Raw genomic sequence first — 18,385 nt, forward strand, 5'->3', positions numbered from 1 at the left:
TAGTATAATGACTCAAATATAATTCAGTAACTATGTATAAAATGTTCAAACACAACAAACTTGTGGAAATGGTATAGAAATATTTATTCTATTATCCAGTTGTGGATATTGACATGTTAGCGCATGTCCGTAGACACCATGGGCTCTATGGCAGACAAAAAATGAGAAGCTGACTACCATTTTGCCCTCTTCACAATGTATCCGAGGTACAAAATTGGCTTTAGCTCATTTTAATTTTCAGTTCCTTGAACATTAATATGCAACATTTTAAATGAGGACAAAATATAATGCATCTATTGAGGTTTTATGCTTTTAGCAATATTTTATGTACAATGTCTGTCTTGGTTTGCTAACAGTTAATTGATGTTAAATATATAGTTAAAATAGTCATGGATGTTTTGTGTTTTGTAAGTATATTTATAGTTACATTAATTTTAATCCTTAATCAGAAAGACTGAGAGAGTGTAAATGCCTTACTTCTTTGTTTTTTTAGAATTTTTGGAAGACCGTTTCATGAAGGATATGTTTATTTTGTGGTTGTGTGTGTCAGTAACATAAAGAAGCTCTAGAATGTTATACAATCTAAAGGTGTGTTTGAACTTAGTGCCTTTATTGAATACATATGTATTACTTTAACAGTTGGTTTTTACGTGCTTGTATTAAATAATAGATTGGTTATCAACACACATATTTGTGGAATTGAGCCTTATTCACACTGTGATAGTACTATCTAAATATTTGAGATAGTAAAATCTTCCTGTCTCCCTGTACATAAATATAGATGAGACCAGTGCAATTCTTAATATGTTTATTTGCACCTTTTTATAGTCGATTAGATGTATCATTAGTAGAAATTTGCTTACAAAAATAATTCTGTGTACCTACTATAGTTCAATATCTACAGTGATACTGAGGAGAAGAATGATATAAAAATCTAGATTTATTTTAAGTTTATCAGATTTTATTTGTGTCTATTCTATTACACTAAATGTTGAGGAAGTTTCATTCCTCTATACTGTATGTGCAGGGTTCAAGCTGTGATAACAACTTTCTTAGCAAAAATGTTACAAGCTTTTCAGACATTTTAGCAAATATATTTGTCTTGTAGCATTTATTAATAACTAAGGTATTCCGTGGAATATTTATCGAAAAACAGTTGGAAGTTCTATAATACTTAATCGTCCAGAACCAATATTTACATTAATATACATAGTGTTGTTAAAATATTTAGAACCTCAATAATTTAAAAGATTTTTTAAGAGATTTTATTAAAAGCAGCATAGATAAAAAAAATTTTTAATTTATTTGTAAAATGTACAAAAAAGTATCTTAATTTAAAGTTAAATTAAATATTATGGTTATTTTTTTATACAATTTTTGAGTTATATGGATAAAGTTGTTGAACCTGTTTGTAAACCATTTTAACTTTCATTCTCAACCGGCATTGGTTACTTTATTGAGCTTAAACACAATTTAAAACTATATTTTTTAACACCACTTTATCTTAGTTAAACAGATTTTATTAATTTGCCGCGGCTGGTGCTCGCTTGTTGAAACGTGCAAACCGTCAGACCGTGTAGGGCGATCATGCGCGGTTTACTCGCGCACCTAAGTTTGAGAAGGAGCCTTAATAAATTAAATATTGTTTAATATATTAGACAATTTCCCATCAGCTTCTTCCATATGAGCTCTAGGCCTCCAGTGACAGGTTTAACAATGAATAGTTTAACTTTCAAAATTGCAGTTTAGTAGTAAAAAGCCAAAACTGGTACCTTTTTCATTCTTACAGACACTAAACTTGGTTGCAAATAATTTGCTTTATACGTCTAGATCCAGAAATAAACAATAGTAAGTTAAATGTAACTCCCATAATTGTTGCTCCATTAACGTTCAGACTTCCAACCACAGTTTGTTGACCGGCCCGCCGGCGCCACACGGTGTCTTAATATTTTATATATATGAAATTAAATGTGATGACAAAATGTATGATCTTATAGTATCAATGAAAAACAATATTTTTAATGGTGTGAACTGATTTTCCAAATGCGATGTACTTTTTTCGTGGTTACTTTTCGCTTTCGTCGAGATTTTGCGGTAGCTTTTCTCAACAGCGTCACATTTTCTCTGCTCGTTTCGCAAAATCCGATCGCAGCTTAAACCCTGGATATGTTTAGTTAAACTCTGCGCAGTTTCATTAAAAATGTAATGGTTTGTTTAAATAATTAGGTACAGTAGTGTATTCATGTAAATTTATAGACTTCCTACGTATTGGGTAGAACACCACCCGTAGTGGCCCCACAAGATGAGTGGACAGTCACGTAATTTTAAAGAATGAACAGATTAGATTGTCCACTAGCTGTCAGGGGATATTCCTAGATGCTACAGTAAGGGAACAATTTTATATAATGTTGTGATAACAATATTATATTGGTGGTGCAGAACTGAGGGGTATGTTTTATTGTTAGCTGGAGAGGTTGGTCTAGTTATAATCAATGATTATTTTTAATTGGTGATTTTAATAATAAATATCTAGAACATATATTTTTGTGTCACTGTGCAAGAGAACTGTCAACTAAATCTAGCTGCATCTCAAGCAATACCATAAATATTTTTATGTGATGTTTTCTTTGGTACAAAGTGCTGAATCCGTACACAGCCAGCCACTTTCAATGGTCATGTTCTGTGTTCTCCACAGATCCTGCCTCAGTCCTACAATTAATTAGAATCAAAGACTGGTCTGCTATTCGAGGATATACATAAGACACTACATGTTTTTGTTTTGTTTTTATTTTTAAATTATTTTAATGACGCTTCTATTCACTTATCGCCGTATTTACCTTTTATTTTCTTACTTTATCACAAAAATTTAAAGTAGCTTAGTTGCAGTGAAATGTAAATGTACATTATTTGGTTTACTTTTGGGTTGTATAAGTCAATAGCATATTTGTATTTAATTTAGTTGGAACATTATTATTTCCTTCAACAAACTATTATTGCGAAGAATGAATTTAGCTCCTAAATTATTATATTTAAGCATTCAAATAACTTTACATTATTTGTAATGGAGTTAGTTGCACATAATATACGTACAAGAACAAGCATAGGCGTATCTAGGGGCAGATTTTGAGGTTGTAATCCCCCCTCCATTGATAAATTATTCAAGGTATACGAGTATTTTAACTTGTAAGAAAGTATACTTGTAGTTGAGCAATGTAACATAGTTCAGTTTTGTTTTAATTTGTTTAATATTTTAACTATAACAGCTGACATGTAGTAAACCACAAGACTCATACTTCGTAAGTTTTTGGAAACACAAGCTCGTCTGCGACCTGTGGGTGTTTACAAACAATACAGACCTCACTTCCTGTGCTCGGGTGAGAGAGAGAACAATGGCCATGAACACCTGCCTATCAGTAGTCTCTTTGAACCGCTAAATTAATAGTCTTAACATACTTCACTTTTGTTTTTGGCACTAGTCGTGCATTAATGACTTGTGTTATTAATGAATACAGATAGTGGTAGTACTAACAAAAATAAAATATAAGTACAAACCTCCGATTGCTGATTTTACCATTTAGAAATATAATTCTTATTTGTTCTTCTTGATTATTATAATCAAAGCAAAGAAATGTCGTGGTCATTTAAATAATATCTGGCAAGAAGTATCTAATGTTTTATTTGACACCTTAGAACACATTTTGTTTACATCAATTCCAGGAATAACATAAATAAATAATAATAATAAAAATATATGTGGCGATAATTTTGTAGGTTGCCAACAGCAACAATGAAGCCCAATGGCATGGTGAAATTTTACTCTAACAATAAGTTTTATGTTCAAACTTCTTTAATTGAATACTTTATTCCAATTTTCATGTTACAATGTTTTTAGATACTTTTCATACTATAAATTATAAGTTTTATTTGTTCAGGTTCAACGTACTTGCTTGTAAGAAACTACTAAATAAAAGCAAATTTGTTATGTAAAATATTAACAAAAATGTCTATACCATGTATGCCTTCCCTGTCAAATCTCAGGTTGGCTGTAATAGTTTGTCTAACACTGCAACTCAAAAAAAATGTCTAATATGGCATTAGAGTCCTTGTTATCACTAGTATGATTACATTAAAATTGTCATAAATACAATATAGATTTTTCTTTTGTCGATTTATATTCGTGTACGTTCATTAATTATTACGAAGTTACTAACTGATCGCACTTTGTGCACGAAAACCCAAAATTACACAATGAAAGATCGTGCTTTGTAAATTATGTTTAACTAGAAGTTCATATTTTATATTCTATATTTGTCCATCGCCGAGTGTTTGCTGGGTCTATACGTAATGCACGCAACGGACGTCATCAGCCGCAGTAAAACCACACGCACGTAATGCATGTCTCGGAATGTGTTTCGTTGTGTACACAGTAAATATAGCATGTATAAAAATACATGATAATTTATATCCTAATATGTTTTGTTAGAGATACCATAGTTTTAAATTTTAAAAAGTATTTAAATGTCAAATGAATATTATTTAAGTAGTACAAATACACGTCCATATGAAGGGCCTAACTGCAAAAGTCACATTCTCCACTTTTGCTGAAAAGTGAGTTATTAGCATATTATTATTTCTCTCACTGAAATGAACCAGTTTCTTAAGGTTGTAACTGTCAAAACTCACAATATCCTATTAAAATTGAATGTTAAATATCACGTTCTTAAGCAAAAGTAACATTCTCCACTGAGCGTTTTCTGGCAAAATTCACATTCTCCTCTCAGCCAATGGCGGAGCTCTGTGTAGTCACGTGATGCTGTCAATTAATCATCTGTACTCAACTTTGATTAAAACTGTTTTAAATGTGTTTAATAACTTGTACTGAATTAATAAAAAGTCTCAAAACATCATTTTGGTATTTTTTTATTCTTAAAAATAATAATCCTACGTCTGTAAATATTTTCTAGTCTGAAAACTGCTAGAATGCTTGGTGTCAAAAGTAACATTCTCCAAATCAAACATGCATAACTCACATTCTCCATATCTATAAGTTGTTTTTCTCAGTTAATTTATGTGTATGATTTGAATCAGCTATTCAGTATGAATATAAGGAATTTATATTAATAAAATCAAGTCTAAAATTCTGTTTTAATAGAAAAATACAGGTTTTTCACGCTTCCTATACAATTAGCCAAAGTGGAGATTGTGACTTGCAGTTAGGCCCTTCATATGTTCTAGTTATATACATGTATGTATGTATAAGACATTTATCTTGAAGGCCCATATTAGAATGTATAAATTCTAGGTAATAATAATAATGCTCTCATACGGCTGTCAAACGTACAGTTTTAAATGTTATTAACATTTAACATATTCCGGGTGTGGGGAGGGGTTCCAGTACCCCACCTGTAGGTCATCCTAGATACGCTTATGAGAACAATGCCACAAGTGCTTTATCGTGTAATAGTAGTGATATATCTATATAAAAATGTTACATATATATAATAGTAACACTTTTTTGTGGTTATTTAAACTACAAACCCCCATATTATTATTTGAAAAGTAAAGATTTAATTTCTACATAAAGTGTATTTATTTTTGTTGATTGCCATACTGGGTATAACCTAAAGAAAATCAGGCCCGTTTTACACCCTGTCAGCGCCCTAGGCACAACGAAGAGTTGCGCCCCTTTTTATACCCCTGTCCCTGCCTTCATAATACCCCTTAACTTTAGATTTAGACTGAAATGCCAGTTTTGGTTCGGGGAGGGACTTTAGACTTAATATCATTTAGGTAACTCTCCTTTAAAAATTCTAACTTAGGTAACTCTCCTGATTCTTTTCGAGAACCTTTCCATTATCCACCACCTATGGACCTGCCGTGTCCCGGACTGGCAACTGGTAGCCGTGAGGTATCTACTGGCCTGCGGTGGGAATGCGTGTAACATACCTCACGGACCACCCACCCTCCCTTCTTTACATTTGAAGTATTTACATTATAGTATTCGTTTAATCACATTTTCTTTGGATTATGTTTGGTTTATAGGCTTACCACTAGACTGACTAGAGACTCATACAATAGCTTGTTTCTGGTTTCTCGTGTTGCAAAGTCGTCAATAATGTTTTTGTAGTCTAATTTTAAAGTAATGTCGTTTTGGGTGCACAGCAACAATGAGCCATTAACCTTTTCATGAACCATCGACGATCTAATTTCTGACTTCACTCTTTTCAAAGCTGAAAAGCTACGTTCAAAGTTTTGCCCATCAATATCGTTCTTGTATACTTCTTGTAACAGTTTAGCTTCACAAGCCACCTCTTTGGAAGTTTTCTCTTCTAGATCTTGTAAGATATTAAATCTTGTGTCGAGATTTTTATAGGCGTCCCTTCTTTTGTTGAGCTGCGAAGCTATGTTGTGAACAATGTCAATAAACACCCCAGTGCAAAATCTTTCTCGAGGATATGATTCTTCCAAGCTTCTGTCCTTCTTTTCATCGGGCAATAACTTTCTTTTTCTTACTTTGTCGTATACAGATAAGAATAAGAATAAGAATAAGAATCATTTATTCCATTGATCTGTTTACAGATATAGGACAAGTCATTTTAAAATTACATACATTGTTAAAGCTAAAAATTACATTAACACAAAAGTGTTGTAAAAAGTTCACATGAAATTTAAGTAAAGTAGCAATAAATAAAAGTAATTATAGTTAGTTATAAACTAAAACCTAACATTAATATGGCAATTCATGAATTCCTCAATGCTGTAAAAAGGATTTTTCACTAGCCAATCATATAACTTTTTTTTAAATATTTTAAAGGAAACAAGTCTCGCATCATCAGGCAGCTTATTAAAAAAATTTATAAAATTTAATTTAAACGAGCTTTTAGTTTTAGCTAGTCTGTGAGGCAATATATCAATCTTATTCCTTCCCCTAGTGTTGTATTGATGGATCTCCTGTCTTGTATGAAAAAGATTCAAATTAGATTTTGTATACAATAAAACTTGAAAAATATAAAGATTTACTATTGTGGGAATTTGAAATTGTACAAAAAGAGGTTTGCAGTGTTCAAGTGGGTTGGCTCCTCCAATATTACGAACAGCCTTTTTCTGTAGCACAAGAATGTCAATGACATGTGAAGAATGACCCCATACAAGTAGACCATACAATATGTGCGACTGAAAAAGCCCAAAATATGCCAATCTTAAATACTCTGGACTAACAAAACTTTTGAGTTTCCAAAGTAAGTAATTTACTCTAGAGATTTTGTTACAGACAGTATCTATATGAGTTGACCAGTTTAATTTTGAGTCTACATTAATTCCTAGGAGCTTGACCGATACCAAATTGATTTCCTGTTTGAGGCTTAAAGTAATACACTGTGTTTTATCCAAATTGCATGCTAGCTTATTTGCTGCAAACCATTCATAAGCCCTTTTCTCAGATTGTTGGGTAATTTGTGCCAAACAGTCTAAATTATGATGACTAGAAAGTAAGGTGGTATCATCAGCGTAAATCACTGAATGAGTATTGAGGTTTTTAGGAAGATCATTAATATAAACAATAAAGAAAAAAGGCCCAAGAATAGAACCCTGTGGAACACCAGTTTCCACGGTTTTCATTTGAGAGCATTTATTCCTGACACATACATATTGCAATCTATTGGAAAGATATGACTTAATAAGTCTTGAAGCACAATCACTAACACCGTAAAATGCAAGCTTATCAAGAAGAACATCAACAAGGACACTGTCAAATGCTTTACTGAGGTCACATAAAACTAATGAAGAGGAATCCTTTTTTTCAAAAGCCTCTAGGGTATGATCAATTATGTTTAATACAGCCGAAGTTGTAGATCTTCCCTGGCGGAAGCCATATTGACTATTTGAAATTAAATTATGAAACTCAAAATAGCCATTCAGCTGGTTGTACATAATTGATTCAAAAATTTTAGAAAATATAGGGACAATTGAGATTGGACGATAGTTATGTACACAATTTTTGTCACCTTTCTTAAACACTGGAGTAACTTTTGACACCTTTAGTAAAGGTGAAAAAAAAACCTCATTCATGCAGTTATTTAAAATTATCGCTAGGGGTTCACTTATAAATTCAATAGTACTTTTAATAATGAAATTCGACAACCAATAATAGTCCATAGCTTTTGAATTTGAGAATTTTGACACAGCCTTTATAACATCCTCGGCTGTAACTGTTAGCCAAACAAATGAATTTTGATCAATCATTCGTTCTCCCAGAAAGTAATCAGGACTATGGTGACTGGGGGGAATTCCTTCACTAAGCTCTTTAATTGAGTTTATGAAATACTGGTTGAATTCCTCAGGATCCAAATTTACATCTTGACTGTGTGTAGGTGAGTGTTCATTACTAATCACCTTCCAAGCAGCCCTGCATTGGTTAGGAGCTTTACTAATATACTGCTCAACTGCAACTTTTTTTGCTAGTGTTAATTCATTCCTATACTTTTTTTATGTTGAATATATACATTATAAGCTGCCTGAGTTTGCTCTGACCCCCTTAAATTCAAACTTTTGTAAATTGTGAATAATGCAAGCATTTCATTTCTTGTTTTGGCTAGTTCCGGTGTATACCACTTGACAAGTTTAGTGTTATTAGACCGTGATTTATTTGAGGTTTTTACTAAGGGTGAGCAATAGTGCCATAAGTCAACAAATTTTTTAAAAAAACTATTAAAAAGTGTTTTAATGTCAATTTTATTTTGTTTAAAATCATCTATCATGTCCCAATTTTCTTTCTTTAAATAATAAATAAACTGATCCAGACTTTCATCACTGTGCCTTCTAATAAAACCATTACTAGCTTGCAACATGTTTTGATTGTTCTGTAAGTGCTTTGTGGAAAACATTTTAAAAAAAAGGGGTACATGGTCTGCAAGACAATGTTCACCAAGTGTAGTAGTAAATAGCTTTTTATTAAAATTAACAATAATATTGTCAATGCAGGAATTAAAACGTGTAGGTTGATTATTTGTAATAAAAAGATTAAATGATCTGAGAATGTTATTAAATTTAGAAAAATCCAAATTACCACTATCACTATTACCCATTTCAATATTAAAATCCCCAGCTATGAGTACCCTCTGGTTATTAATTAGTAACCTTTTGACAGCATGCTCAAAACAGTTAAAAAATTTGTTAATATCTCCATTTGGAGATCTATAAATGCTCACAATCAAAATATTTTCTTGTATTAATTTTATACAACATATTTCAAAATCTAACTCAAAATTAAATTTAGATACATCAACAACAGAAAATTGTATTGTATTTTTAACATAAATACCAACTCCACCATTTTTCATAGTTTTTCTACAGACTACGCTGGCTGGAGTAAAATTCTCTGGTACAAATAGATCTACTTGATTTTGTTTCAGCCAGTGTTCTGATATACAAATATAACGTTTAATCGGGTCAGGGGTAGTTTATAAAAATATAAAACCCTAAGACACCGGATAGAACAGCCGTGAGGGGAAAATTCCAGGGTTCGAACTAGAGAGGTTGTTTCCAAGTTCGGCTCATACCCGAATTAATGAAAACCAAAAGCCGAAGCAAAAACAGCACCGATGATCAACGGATCAACAGGCTTTCATCATCGCCGACTCGGAAACGAAAGGAAATAAAGGTAAGGCGTCAGCATTTGCTTCAGGATGACTGTTCTACCTAAACGTTCCCTAACACGATAGTTGCTAGTTCAACTGAAGCTCGAAACCAAGGAACGCTGGTGCCAACGTACGTCAAGCAACCCAGCGGCCTCGAAAAGAAAAGGTAAACTAAATTCAAACTCCTTGTTACTAGTAATATAATTTAGTCATATTCGTACTGATTTAATTCCTTGCTATATTATACAGGGTGATTCAAAACTAAACGGCAATCTCTCGAGAGCTTATTCTATAGCTAAAAACAAGTAAAAAAGTTCATATAACCATATGCCCGGAAACGCTTCGTTAGCGAGTTACGCCTAGCGAAAGATTTCGCCCGGATTTCAGAACCCTTGGTGAAGTCAGGCCGTATAAAAATGGTAAAGGTAGTTACAAAGATACAAATACGATTGTTTTTTATGTTTTTATATCTGACAAATTTATTAAAATTCGTCCCAGAGCTGTAAATGCAATACTTTCAGAGATATCTTACGTAAAACACAAGAATTGGTGCAAAGAAATAACACATTTTTGTGTTTAACGTAAGATTACTTCCATAAATGTTGTATAAATGTCATTTTTTTCTTAAACAGATTTGTAGAACATTTAATTCTGAAAAGATTCATGTGAATTACTTAGGAAACAAATTAATAATAGGTATTGAAATTTAGCTTTATTTAAAAATAAAACAGACGCACAAAAATGCATATCCTTATCTGCATAAAATATTAACTAATGTTTAGGTTGTGAGTAACAGCTGATCATTTATTCTAGACTGAACATTAACATAAAATGTATTTACCTTTATAAAACTGTAATAATCACCTATAATAGTTGCTCAAAGTGTCCACCGTTGTTAGCAATGCACGTTTTCGCACGACGAATCCACTCTTCTAGCGCGTTTCATAACGTTTGGAACATTCTTGATAGTTTCTGCCGCATCTGTAATGCGATTACGTAACTCCTCTATGGTGTTAATCCGTTTTGAATAAACAATTGACTTCATCCAACCCCATAAGAAAATCTGCTGGCGTGAGGTCAGAAGAACGTGGTGGAGGTCATATGAACTTTTTTACTTGTTTTTAGCTATAGAATAAGCTCCCGAGAGATTGCCGTTTACTTTTGAATCACCCTGTATATCTGCTTAAATACGTAATCTCATGTACTTATCGTATCGTTAGTGACGGCAAGTGCAGGCAAAAACGCGTTTAGGCAGGTAAAATAAGTACCTACTACGGCTAGGACTTACTTGCACCTTATCGCGTCGTATGTGGAGGCGGTGACGACGACTCCGACCGAGTCAGCCCGGCACAGCGTACTTACGTACTGTAGTACCTAGGTCGTCCGCTGTAAGGCGCCTCAGCCCTTGAAGCGAACTCCGGTGGATTTATCCTGAAACTCCGTGTCTTACCCGGTCGAGCCGGATCCCGCCAGCTGACGTCTCCTGCGTTGATGTTGAGCTACTGGAGTATAATTGTAGGTGAAAGAAATAAATATCATAACATGTCATTCAACTAAAAAATATTTTTCTTTCAAAATAGAAATTGCCTTATTGAAGCCCCTATAAAAAATGATATGTTTCACAGATTCTTCTTTTTCTGCAAATTTCAATACTCATCATCAAATAAATACTCATCATCAAATAAATACTCATCAATACTCTTTTTTTCACTTAAAAACGAGGATAGTGTTTCAAGTTCCTTTGTAGTACCAAATAGGTCTAAATCTTGATTTTGAAGAGTCTTTACTTGTTTTATCAACTATATCGAGAGTTTCGTCCCAGATCACAGTTAATAACGTGGTTTGGAAATTTCCAAGTGTTTTTAAAAAACCCAGCGGCTGTGCATTGTGTTTCTGGTGTCTAAGTATCGTCTTTATTTAGCTCTTCAAGAGCATCTTTTAATTCATGTCGACTTATTTTTAAAGCTCGAAGGGCGTCTGCCCTGGCAGACCATCTTGTGTCACTTAGGGGTTTTACCAATAGCTTCCTCTGATCTTTCTTTCGTTACTCTTTTCAATATGACGCTGCACATGGTACAAAGTCAGTAAGATCATCTTTTATGTTAATCCTTGCCTGAAGACCTGAGTATATGCCCTACATGTTTGATGCATTGTCGTAACTTTGTACACAATGGGGAGAATCAGTACAGCGAAATTGTAAGTAAGTAATCTGTACTTCCAAGATATCTAGTCACCGCTCCACCCCCCCCCCCCCCCACCCCCCCCCCCCCCCACCCCCCCCCCCCCCCACCCCCCCCCCCCCCCACCCCCCCCCCCCCCCACCCCCCCCCCCCCCCACATGTGGTGATGAGCACAAAAATTGAGTTTAACATAATTATTATTTCTATTTTCCAAGTTGCTGTAATTTTTTTGTTGTGTTCTTTTTTGATGCACTTGTTTGGTGATTTTTTGGCCGCCTTGAAATTTTAATTAAACCCTACTCTGTGTGATAAATGTTAATTACATCTAAGTTAGTTATTCATACTAACTTTTAACTTTAAATTGTTCAAAGATTTCCTGATTTACTAGTAATGTTAATGTTTTAAATACTTACGCCTTATACTAATTATCATTAAAACTAGTAATAAGAGGGATTGGGCTCAGTTTTACCAATTTACCTATCAGTTATTAAAATCCACAAACTTCATCCAATCCACCACATTTTGTGAAATCACCAGCATGAATGAATATATCTCCTTCAGGAACATCTAAACTTAATGTGAGAGGTCAGTGAGTGAGTATCACTCATACAGACGACACGTGCCTGTAAAATTAAACACTTTACAAATTTGAAATTAAGTTTTGTATGTTTAAGGAATTTAGTTACACTAATTTTATATTAACAATAAATACGAAAAACCTCTACATTAAAGCACTGAAAGAAAAGTCAACATAAAATCTTTACCAACTACACCTCACATTTTAATTTAATATATTTTATTTACCTCCATTTTATCTGTTTATTACATATTGTTTTTTATAATCATGCTCGTTTCCAAATATAATAAGAAATCAAATGCAACTATCACTCAACTGAAGCAGGGACTAGGCCAACTGAACATTTCAACTTTCCCAACATTATTTCAGTAAGCACAAAACTGTGATAAAAATTATGAAGGGAAAAGGAACCCAAAATGTTCATAAACAGCACCAACTGTAGCACAAGAACACAAGCGCACAAATGAAGGTGTACAGTTTTAGTGTTGTGTGTGGACTGGGTTTCAAAACAATAGTGTACAGTAACTCAGAAAATCTACAACAAATACATCTAAGTGCAGCATTAAAAAAGCCACTAACAAATACACTAGCCTTTTTTACAATGAAGCTAAATCCCTTATTTGTTTAAGAAGAGTTGGATTGGTACATGTCCTCGGTTTGAGTTTCAAGCCTATGCTGTTGTATTATTTTTTAACATGTTTACGCAACTGATTCCTCAATGTCACTTTTATTCTCTTTCTAACCAGTATCTACTGTTTCTTTATCACCTTTAAATTAAATAGCATGCCTAATTAAATGAATAACCAATGACATATCCACTATCACTAGCTCTTTTAACACCTAATTTGTGTGCAACTCATGTCCATAGTCTTCGACCATTTGCTACACCAATACAGTAATGTATTTACTTAATGCAATTTTCTAACCAAATCAAATACAGGTTATTGAAGGTTCGAAAATTGTAAGCCCTAATTATTTAAAGTTTCTATTGTATTAATATAAGTTGAGGGATTTGTTTCAAAGAAGTACAATTATGTCATAGTAGTCAGAAGAAGGAATTGTTGAATAGTAATGAAACCGGTTCAAAGCCCCTTGAAATTTTTAAATTTTTGAACTAAAAGGGCCTTAACCACCTAACTTTAAACTTTAATTTTAGCTTAGCTGGCAATGGTAGTGAATAACCCATATGATACATACTTTTAGCCAGATTATTTTCACCCTCGCTTTTCCTCTTATATAACTCCTCCTTTAACTTCTGCAAGTAAATCCTTTTCTCAACCATACAACCTCTTAAAAACATTAATGCCCTCTTTTAACCACATCATCTTTGACAGAAAGAAGCTCGCAATAAAAGATTTGGCCTGGCTTTCTACTGGAAATACGGTTTTCAAAGGACAAGTTTTATTTTTTTTAGAAACACAAATTCTAAAAGTTTTGACACTATGATTTATTTTAAAACAGGTTTCAGATATCTGATTTGAAACTTGCTGTTTATTCATACTGGTTTCTATTTTAAGATTTAGAAGCCAAAATACGCCAAGCTATAAACAACAATGGTACTTTCTGATTTAAATGGAGGCCACCAATATTGTTATTTTTTATTTTTTATTGGTGCTATTCGTTACATTTCTTCTACATATTATATGCGGCTGTATATATAATAATAGCTATTTAATTTAAGAACCATTGTATATATGTCATATATAAACTGCTGGAATAAACGTTATTCATTCATTCATTCAATTTGGAGCTCTACATATAGCCTATATAGAAAGGCATTTGTTCTGATGATTTAATTTCTTATTGCTTGTTATTTACCTCAAAACCATATGAATGAACCCATTTCTAGTACACTGTTTACAGATTAACAGTTAATTTTCCAAGTGCTTAATGCAGTTTTCAGGCTGTGGGGAGTGTATAAAGGCCACAATTGAGAAAGCTAGAAATGCAAGGGGATTATTTATGAGTAGACATGAAACTTTTATTCACAGGAGGTAAATAAGTTACACTGCCAATACGTGAAAACTGTTCATCAATGGTGTTACTACAAGTATTTCCATTGGAAGTGAAAATTTCCATTGAGTGGTATGAAAGATTCAAGTATTCAAAACATACTCAAGTTAGTAACCCAGAAGTTGACTATAAGTAGCACAGTATATATAAGTTCATTTCAATTTATGAGTTAATTATCATGATCAGCCAGTAAGTATGTAAATAACAGTAAACCCTATTTTATAATATGTTACTTTTCATGTTATTTCAGTTTAGCCTACATAAATCCCACATATTTTCTTAACAACCATTTTTACCATATCCTACAATCCAATTATATATTTAGGTTTTATTATATAATATGTTGCAGTATAGTAGACTGTGTTTCAAATGTGTATACAATACTGACTTGTACATTTTTAAGGTACGGTCATAAACAGGTTTTCCTATTATTTGACATGTAAAATCAATATAGGTAAGAAAATAGGTGCGGCCTAAGAATGAAGATTATATTGTAATATAGTAGACCATGTACTGAATGTGTTTTAAATTTTTTTTCATAAAACTGCTAGTACATTTTTGAGGTACGGCAATCTACATTTGTTTTTACAGTATTTGACATGTTAAAATCAATATATGTCTGAAAATAGGTGTGGCTTAAGATTGAGGGTAGTAATATAACATAGTAGAAAGACCGTGAATTGAATGTGTATAGAAAGTTTTATCAAATTCCGGCTGGTACGTTTTTAAAGTAAGGTCATCCATAGATTTGATTTCTGGCCTAAGAATGAGGGTAGTAATATAATATAGTAGACTGTGTATAGAAAGTTTCATCAAAATCAGCTTGTGTACATGTTTGAGGTACGGTGGCCATCCATAGATTTGTTTTTCAGTATTTGACACGTAAAATCAATATCTCCGAAAATAGGTGTGGCCTAAGAAATGAGGATGGAGAGACTTTAATAAGCGGCCTACACTCATTATTCCATTGCTATTATCTAACAATTAAATATATTACCCAACTTCGATGTATGTAAAAAAATCGCTATAATAAAATTACCGTAACATCATCTCACAAATTACAATTTTAAATACATAAATTTACAATAACATTACAAAACCAACTATGGCCTAGAATTAGATATCAAAGAAACCTTACAATATACTTACCCCACCCGGCGGTTATACTTATATTAACTTTTCCCAGCTTGATATCAATAAGTAACTGCTTTTGTGTAATGGATGAAAGAATTCTCCCCATGTGTTACCAGGAACCAAACCCACATGTTGAAGATACTTAAACAAATCTCGTCACTTGTGAGAAATATCCTTCATATTTTTCCTCACATTCATCGCCATTTTCAAAGTCTCAAAATATTAGTTACTTCTTGTTGTTTATTGTTTACATTAAAATTACTATAACTAATAAGTTGAAATTATATGCTAAGTTAAATAACTTGTAATATCAAACTATCCTTTGGATAAAAACAATCAAACCATTCGATAACAACAAACAAATAATGAGTGCAGGCTGCTTATATTACAGTATACCCATGAGGGTAGTAATATAATATAGTAGACTGTATTGAATGTGTATAGAAGATTTTATCAAAATCAGCTCGAACATTTTTGAGACGGTCATTTATAGATTTGTTTTGTCCGCATTTGTCCTGTAAAATTGTGTAGACTTTGTTCATTACAACCAAAATGTGTAGTTTTATAATGCCAGTTAGTTAGACTCTATAGATCTTGTTTTGTATTATTGTTTTCAAAAATATAATTAATTTAGTTTGTTTAAGAACTGGTTCAGGAACTAGGTTAGTAGTTCATAAACCAGGATTCATGTCAGATGATTAGTTCTTTCTATGGATGGAATCTGTGAGCAGTTAAATGTCACTGAAATTATAAGATGAAATATATAGAATGACAGTAAATAGTTAGTGACATTTTTGAAAAACATAAAATCATACCCAGTAACTATAAGATTTTTACTGCCAGTTCCAATACAGTTCAAAATAGAACTGAGAACCTGGGAGTCATAAAATATTTATTGTGTTCTCTGTCCATCTGTAACAATATACATATAATACCCTATGTTTTAGTGGTAAAATTGACTAATTTTTAATTCTTAAAATGTAATGAAATTGGTGTAATAGAAGAGAATAGCTACTGCACAAATTTAACATTGCCTTCTGCTTATACCTATAAGTAAATATAATGCCTTTTATTTACCTTATTTGGACTGACTTTAAGTTTGGGCATAGAAACATGAATTTTTATAACTTTTTTGATTTTGAGACATTTCTTTCCATGCTGCAGTTGGATTATTAGACAAGGGATGTACATCTATTTTCATTGTATACGCCTAATATTAAAGTTTATACTTTTGGGATGCAGTCAGTTGTTAATAGCAAGAAATAATTCTAGATCTTTATACTTATAAAACATAATGTTCACTGCAATGTACTTCAATTATTAATATATAATAAGTTCCTTGGTTTCCTGTGAAATTAGAACGTATTGTTTTAAATTTTATTATTTATTCTGTATTTAAAACACAGAACCAGTACCATATATTTTAATGTAAGATCGGCTAAAACACTGATTTAGCTTGTTTTAACCTACAAATCCCTAATATGAGTACATCCACCATCCATTGCCTAGACAATCATTATTATTTAAAACTTACACAATACACATAACCTCTAGTCCAGGGTGTCCAATAACGTAGACAAAACTCCCTAGATGTGGAGCTAAAATTCCCAAAATGTACCTAATTTTTATAACTCAATTTTAATTAGTACCTAAAAAACATTTCTAAATCTGATTACTTTGAAAATAATAGTTGATTGAAATGATACGTCGTACAACCTTTCAAAATATGCCTTTAAATCTAAATACTTTTCTATATCTAGGTTGTATTAGTATAGGTTGGGGAGTATACAGCTACTGCTCTTTAGTAAACTAAGGTTTCCCTTTCACCTTTCGGATAAATGGTTGCGCTGTGATTTCTTGATCCTCGACAATCAGCCTAATGGACTCTTCTTTTTTCTGCTGGTGATGAGCACCGCCTCGGTCTTGTACTTGGCTGGCCCCAAGTTCACCGTATTCATCCACAAGTTAATTTGCTCGACAGTGACGTTGAATAGGCGTTTCACCTCATCAAGATGCTTTGCAACGATCACAACAGCCATGTCATCCGCATACGCAACAAGTTTAGCCCTTCTTGGTATTTCGATTCTCAGCAATCCGTCATGCATGATATTCCACAAAAGCGGACCAAGAATAAAACTCTGAGTTATACCTCCTGTAATATTATACTCCTTTTGACCATTCTTTGTGTCGTATTTCAGGACTATGACCGTAAAGTAGTTTGCAACTATACTACTCAGGTATCCTGAAACGTTAATTCTTTCGAGGGCCTGCATAATGCAGTCCTAATTGGTGGATATTAAGGCGTTTCTGATGTCTAGCGTAACTACAAGACAGTATACCTTCGTACCATTCTTCCATCTATCCCCTGCGATGGCATTCCTAGCTGTGCTGACGACGAGGTTGACAGCATCCAGTGTTGACCGCCCTTTCCGAAAACCATACTGGTTGTCAGCAAGTAGCGGTTTGACTGCTGCCTCTATTCGTTGGTGGATTATGCGTTCTAGTATCTTACCTGACGTATCCAGCACGCAGATTGGATGGTAAGGACGATGGTTCGTCCGGTGGCTTCTTCCCTTTAGGGTGAAGTACAAGTCTTTGCTGCTTCCATCTGCTAAGAAAGTTTCTTTCTTATAGCCATATATCGTGTGTTTCTAGGAGTTGTGTTGGCGCTGCTTTGATTGCTGTTTTTAATGCAATATTTGAGATTCCATCCAATCCCGGCGCCTTGCTATTACCTACGCGATTACATGCCTCCATCAATTCATCCTGTGTGATATCTTCTGTGGGATGTCTTCAGGGTTGAGCTTCTCTGACTAGTAGGTGAATACCGGTTGTCGACGAAACAG

The sequence above is a fragment of the Homalodisca vitripennis genome, chromosome 1, assembly GCF_021130785.1.
Source record: "Homalodisca vitripennis isolate AUS2020 chromosome 1, UT_GWSS_2.1, whole genome shotgun sequence".
Taxonomy (NCBI): Eukaryota; Metazoa; Arthropoda; class Insecta; order Hemiptera; family Cicadellidae; genus Homalodisca; species Homalodisca vitripennis.